The 7,500-nt window shown below is 50.3% G+C and overlaps 1 protein-coding gene across 1 annotated transcript in view; it reads left to right on the plus strand.

Annotated features, from left to right (window-relative positions):
• The window catches only part of LOC134449562 (serine/threonine-protein kinase 3-like), a 187,685-nt gene that overhangs the window by 77,812 nt on the left and 102,373 nt on the right, over nt 1-7,500 (plus strand). The window lies entirely within an intron of this gene.

Here is a 7,500-nt window from a genome sequence, read left to right on the forward strand (position 1 = left end):
AGGTGAAGGTGAGCCAGGGACCACAAACTAAACCAAAATAAACCAAAATGTTGAAAAATGTAACTGTACACTATTTATAAAAATATACAAAAATAAACAGGTTACGAGGAACCAAAATAAAGATGTACAAAAGAAATAAACTAGTTAAAGCCTGAGGCTCTCAATACCAAAAATTCTCTCTAAGAGGTTACTCACACAGCTGAGTTAAAGACAGAGCAATTCAACGAACAGGTCTCTTCTCTACCTGGCTCTGCACAAGAATGGACACATCTCCATTATAAAGGGTACCTGTCTCCTCCCTAAAGGCAGCTTCTACTAGTGCCTGACCAAAAAGCAGGGAGTTTTAATTAGGCAAACAATTATATTTAATTTTACACATTTTAAATAGTGCTAGCACAATATACTTATTTCAGGCCTTTTACACAGTCTTACCACACAGGTTCAGATACATATTGGTACATAACTACCAGCAATTGCAACGTTTCAACCATTAAACTGCACTTGCAAGGGCGAGGGGACGCGCACACGCGAACGTGCCCTAAAATAAAAGCATCCCCAAAGCCATGACGCAACCCCTTTGCCAAACACGGAAGTGCTGCGAGACCGGTAAGAGGTAGAATTTAAATGCTCCAGTAAACATTGGTTTGTGTTCTAAAACACTTAAAAACCACTCGTTTTGACTGAGTAAGGCTAAATATTGTAACTAGGCACAACAAAATAAAGAAACAAAAGATGTTGACAAAACTCTGATTTTGTGTGGTTAGTGTTTGAAAATGTATGCGTGTATGAATGCAATGTGCGCGAATGTAATGTGTGTGAATACCAAATGGTTGAACGGTTGTCAGCTAAACAAGTGTCGACCCATGTTAACCAACGAAACCATAAAATACTGAAAAAAGGTTGGGAGTCTGATATACAATTTGTAAAGTCCACGAAACAACAATAAGAATGGGTAAAAGTTTGGATGGGGGCATGAGTTCAATGGCGCCTGCTACAGCAGACGCCGTGATGATGACACGCGCTCACGGGTCGCATCATCACACATCCCCCAACTTATGCTTGAAACTCCTCGCAGAGGTGGGGCAAGACATCTGCCCACCCGTCGTGGTCGGTGCTGGTGCCATCTTGGGGGAGGGTGGGGCTATGTGCAGTGTGGGGACTAGACTTAGAGTGAGGGGCATTGGATTGGGGCAACTCACGGCAACCACCCGCCGACTTGGCTTGATGGCGTTGGTCAGGCTGTCGCTGGGCACCCCGGGTCCGATGGTCATCCTGGACCTGGTTCCCGATCTGGTAGCCTCTGCGATGTCGTCGTGCAGCAACGAAGGCCTCCACCAATTCGGCTGCTTCTTTGGAGGTACGTGGGCTCCGTTCCATGACCCACACCTTCAGCTCTGGGTTGAGCATGCGGATGAACTGCTCCAGAATGATGGCATCACCGATCTGCTCCTTGGTCTTCACACTCGGGCCCATCCACTTCTGGTACAGGTCAGCAAGTCTTGACTGCAGTTCTTTCGCCGTCTCCCCCTCCTGGACAGTCGTGGCACGGAATCTGTGCCGGTACGCTTCAGGGTCAATTTCATACTTGGTCAGGATAGCTTGCTTGACTTTGACATAGTCTTGGGCGGCAACAATGTCCATTGCTACGTAAGCAGCACGGGCTTTCCTGTTAACAGGGGGACAAGGAAAACAGCCCAACTCTCCACTGGCCACCTGTTCACGGCTGCTATCCTCCTCGAACGTGGTGAGGTAGTGTTCGATGTCTTCCTCTTCAGAGTAGGGCACCATCTTGGGAGGCCGGTAGCCGAACTCCGCTGGGTGAGGGGCAAAGGCCAGGACGACTCCGACCCAGGGCTGCGTACCCAGGACTCTGGTCTGCTCTCAAGAGCTACGCTCGCAGACCTTTGCGGCTCCTGGTCATCCTGGTGGTCAGGGTCACCCTCCGGTTCAGCTGCTGGCGGGTCTTGGGATTCCACGGCCACCGCTGGGGTCTGGCGGTGCTGGTTCTCCGCGCCCCCCACCAGATTCTGAAGCTGTAGGAACTGGTGCTGGATTGCGTTCCACTTCTGGTCCTGGCGCTGTGCTGCTTTCTCCCACTTCTCCTCTCTCTTCTGCTGGGCCAGGATGAAGCCGGCAAGTGTTGCCTCCAGTTTGCTCATCCGGTCTTCGGGTGGTGCGGACTGGGGCCTGGACTTGATGGCATCTTGCTCCAGCTCAGCAGGTGGCGCTGCAGTCACGCCGAGGGTGGTCTTGCTTCTCACAGCCTGGTCTTGCTTCTGCTCAGGTTTGTTCTGTGGCTGAATCATCATCACTGCCTACTGTGTGCCGACCCTTTTTGACACTGGTCCGTACCGCTGCCACCAAATGTTAAAATGTAGAGTGTCGAGGGTCTTACGGATAGTGCGAGTGTGTGTGTGTGTGCGTGTGCGTGTGCGCGCGTGTCTGTGTGTGTGTGAATGTGTTTGTGTGTGTGTGCGTGTGTCTGTGTGTGTGTGCGTGTGTGTGCGTGTGTGTGTGTGTGTGTGTGTGCGTGTAGTATATGCTGGTCTATTTCTGAACACATATTAGGTAAAGGAAGATTGGAGCATGTGGTGTGTGTGTGTTTGTATGTATGAGGAAAATAATTCAGACATATGAAAGCATTTCAATATGTATGTGTGTTATGTGTAGGTGTTAAAATGTAGAGTGTCGAGGGTCTTACGGATAGGCACACAGATACGGCAGGACGCAGGAGATGACGTTTTTGCTTTTTATTTTGCAAACCACAGGTGAAGGTGAGCCAGGGACCACAAACTAAACCAAAATAAACCAAAATGTTGAAAAATGTAACTGTACACTATTTATAAAAATATACAAAAATAAACAGGTTACGAGGAACCAAAATAAAGATGTACAAAAGAAATAAACTAGTTAAAGCCTGAGGCTCTCAATACCAAAAATTCTCTCTAAGAGGTTACTCACACAGCTGAGTTAAAGACGGAGCAATTCAACGAACAGGTCTCATCTCTACCTGGCTCTGCACAAGAATGGACACATCTCCATTATAAAGGGTACCTGTCTCCTCCCTAAAGGCAGCTTCTACTAGTGCCTGACCAAAAAGCAGGGAGTTTTAATTAGGCAAATAATTATATTTAATTTTACACATTTTAAATAGTGCTAGCACAATATACTTATTTCAGGCCTTTTACACAGTCTTACCACACAGGTTCAGATACATATTGGTACATAACTACCAGCAATTGCAACGTTTCAACCATTAAACTGCACTTGCAAGGGCGAGGGGACGCGCACACGCGAACGTGCCCTAAAATAAAAGCATCCCCAAAGCCATGACGCAACCCTTTGCCAAAACGCGGAAGTGCTGCGAGACCGGTAAGCGGTAGAATTTAAATGCTCCAGTAAACATTGGTTTGTGTTCTAAAACACTTAAAAACCACTCGTTTTGACTGAGTAAGGCTAAATATTGTAACTAGGCACAACAAAATAAAGAAACAAAAGATGTTGACAAAACTCTGATTTTGTGTGGTTAGTGTTTGAAAATGTATGCGTGTATGAATGCAATGTGCGCGAATGTAATGTGTGTGAATACCAAATGGTTGAACGGTTGTCAGCTAAACATGTGTCGACCCATGTTAACCAACGAAACCATAAAATACTGAAAAAAGGTTGGGAGTCTGATATACAATTTGTAAAGTCCACGAAACAACAATAAGAATGGGTAAAAGTTTGGATGGGGGCATGAGTTCAATGGCGCCTGCTACAGCAGACGCCGTGATGATGACTCACGGGTCGCATCATCACAGTATGAGAGAAAAAGAGACTGTTTATATCTCTGCTCATCACTTGCGGATGTCCTCTACATGCATGAGTGTGTGTGTGTGTATGCATTTGTGCAACAGTTTCCGCTCGTGTGCTGTTGGCGTGGCCGTGGCGAGGGCTGAGAGTCGAGACAGCTTTTCACCAGACCAACTCCTCATCTCTCTGACAGCCGGCAGGCTGCTCGCCTCTCTGGCTCGCTCGCTCGGTCAGAGGACATTTGTTGAACTCAATAACGCAGAAAGCTACGAAAACAAACCAACGTATTGTTCTAGCTGCTCCCCGGCCTATCGTAACAACCCCCCCACCCCCGAGCCCGTCACATCCAACCAAAACACCTTCCCCGCATCTATACTGCAGCCCCCCTTCCACCTCTGCTACCGCTGCCTCTTGGTGTGTGTGTGTGCCTCTGGGTGTGTATTTGTGTGTGTGTGTGTGTGTGTGTGTGTGTGTGTGTGTGTGTGTGTGTGTGTGTGTGTGTGTGTGTGTGTGTGTGTGTGTGTGTGTGTGTGTGTGTGTGTTCGCTCTGTAGAAGAAGTGTGTGTGTGGGTGTGTGTGTGTGTGTATGTGCGTGTGGGTGCGTGTGTGACATCACTCTCAGATACATTACATTGGACACCACACTCACCTCCACTACTGCTGGAACTTTCCCTACCGTGTGTGTGTGTGTGTGTGTGTGTGTGTGTGTGTGTGTGTGTGTGTGTGTGTGTGTGTGTGTGTGTGTGTGTGTGTGTGTGTGTGTGTGTGTGTGTGTGTTTTGTGTGTTTGAGTGACACCTGACATCACTGGACACCACTCTCACCTCCACTACTTCTGTGTGTGTGTGTGTGTGTGTGTGTGTGTGTGTGTGTGTGTGTGTGTGTGTGTGTGTGTGTGTGTGTGTGTGTGTGTGTGTGTGTGTGTGTGTGTGTGTGTGTGTGTGCATATGCATGCGCACGTGTCTGTATGTGTGTGTGTGTGTGTGTGCGCGCGCGTGTAAGTGTGTGTCCTTGTGTGTGCATGTGCATGTGTTTATCAGACATCACTCTTGGACAAATCCCCCAAAGCATCCATCAGTCCCCCAACGATAACCCCCCCCGCCCCCTCCCTACCTCCTCCCCTCCCCCTGCCCTGTCCATCTGAAGGACGTTCTCCAGTCCCCCCCCCACCCCCCTGTGTGTCATACTAGTGCACAGGGGGGTACCGTCAGCTCCTCTCCTCTCCTCTCCTCTCCTCTCCTCTCCTCTCCTCTCCTCTCCTCTCCTCTCCTCTCCTCTCCTCTCCGCTCAGCTCCACTCCTCCGTCCCTGGCCCTGGAGTGTTGCCTTTGGCTCATGATGAAGCGAAACCTCCATCTGAAAAAGGTCACGTCCACGTTCGGGTGTTCGTTCGGCTTTGCAAAAAGCAGGCGAGCGGGCGGGCGGGCGGGCGGCAGGATGCCTTCTTCCCCTCGCGTGTTGCTGGAAAGTCACGGTGGAAGTGAAAAGGATTTTTTTTTAAACGCTCTTTCTTCTTTCTTCTCTTTTCCTTCTTCTTCTTCCTCTTCTTCTTTTTTTCGGTTGTTTCAAACAAAAATTTCCACTGTAAGAATAGCTGAGCTGCCGATAGCGTTGTTCCAAGTGTTTGTTGATAATGCTGATTAGATGAATAAATTAATTATCCCTCTCCTGGCAGGCTCGATCAGCTTTTGATCGTCGGGGCAAATTGATTTTGAATCAAGGGGTGGCTGGGTGGGGGGCGGTGGGGGGCTGATATAGTGGAAGAATGCAGCTTGGAGAGGGCGCGGGTGCATGCATGCAGCGCAGGCTAAATTAGGGGCTCAGGAAGCTAATCTTGCATGGCAGGCAGCGTGTTGCCTTGTTTACGTTTCAACCCCCATCTAGCCCATCGTTGCCCTCCCTCCCTCCCGTCCCCTGTCTCAGACTCTCCCATATACAGTACTCAATGCCCACCCCGGACTACTCCCTGCTCTGTTACCCCCCAACCACCCATCCGCCCCCCATTGCCCCCTCCCTGCTATTTCTTGTTCTGTTGCACCCCCATGCCCTACTCTCAACTAGAACCCCGTACACCCTTGAATGCCCACCCCTTATATGCCCCTCAATGTTCATCCCCTACCAGACCCCCCGACCCCCCCCCCATATACCACCGAATGCACATCCACTACCAGACACCCCCCGCGCCCAGCGTCCCCCCTTTGTGTGGTATGTGTGCGGGTCGGGGCCGGCGTGCGTTGGGGGTGGGCGGTCACATTTCACTGGCCCCACTAATTGAAGCAAATGAAGCTCGACTCATGCCACGAGCCTAATGGGAGCCCATGATTAAAGGCCTGTGGAGAGGAGTGTGATGTTGTTTTGAGGGTTTTTTTCCCCCTCCCTCTCTCCCTCTCTCTCTTCCTCTGTCTCTCACTCTCTCTCTCTCTCTCATTCTCCTTTATTCCCCTCTCTTCTCTCTTTCGCGTTTCAGTGCGTTCAGAAAAAGCGAGATGCCGCAGAGAGAGAACAGAGAGAGAACAGAGCGGGTGCGAGTGCTGTGCGGTTCTCAGTTCCAGTCCATTGCAGTGCTCAGCAGCACTCAACTGCTTTTTAACTACCTGCATCCCTGGAGGATGGAGGAGGAGGATGGAGGATGGAGGATGGAGGAGAAGAGGGGCGGTGCGGCTGGTTGGCCAACACAGAGGCCCCTTCTCTCTCCTTCTGTCCTTCTCTCGCTCATCCTTGGAGGAGGAGGATGGAGGAGGAAGAGGAGAGGAGAGGGGCCGTGCGGGTCAACGGCCAACACAGAGGCTCTCTCTCTCTCCTTTCGTCCTTCTTTCACTCTCTCCCTCTCTCACTCAATCTCAATCGAGATGTTTCAATCTGTCTCTATCTGCCTCTCTCTGTTCCTCTGTCTCTCTCTCACATATGATGGATGACCCGTGCGTCGCTCTGGATCGCAAAGCTCACAGCAAGCGCATGGAACACAAATGCGCACACAGACATGGGACAGAAGACAACACAGACTCAGACTCAGACACACACGCACACACACACACACACACACACACACACACACACACACACACACACACACACACACACACACACACACACACACACACACACACACACACACACACACACACACACACACACACACACACACACACACACACACACACACACACATGTAGGCAGACCATGCACATACGCAAGCACGCAGTACACACAAGAACACACGTGCGCCTCCGCATCCCCCTCTCCACCCCCACCGCCACCCCCACCCCCGGCAGCCACACACGGCCTGTCAGTACTGCTGAAAAGCAGTAGCTCTCACGCTGTGCAGGACTCGCGCTTACATTTGTAATGTTTTCCTGGCACCGATTCCCCTCCACCAGTGACTGGGGACGTATTTTAAAGATACACCCATCTTTTTTGCCAGGACACGGCCAAACGCATCACTGTCGACCAAAAAAGCCTGAAATTCATCCCTGCGAGCGAGCGGCCGGCGTTTTTGAAGTGCCGTTTTTACAAGGCGGGCTGGTTTTGTCTGCCGGTTTGTACGGTTATACGTCGTGATCCGTCCGCGTACCCCCCCACTACCCACTGTGACTTGGCAAGCAGGAAAGCCAGGAGGCCGGGGAATCCCAATAGGAGTTTTTACATGCAATTTGCTCTTAACAATCTGACCAATTTGTCTTCAGTTGTTTTCCGTCGGTAGGGTCCCC

This window comes from Engraulis encrasicolus, chromosome 5 (assembly GCF_034702125.1).
Source record: "Engraulis encrasicolus isolate BLACKSEA-1 chromosome 5, IST_EnEncr_1.0, whole genome shotgun sequence".
NCBI classification, from domain to species: domain Eukaryota; kingdom Metazoa; phylum Chordata; class Actinopteri; order Clupeiformes; family Engraulidae; genus Engraulis; species Engraulis encrasicolus.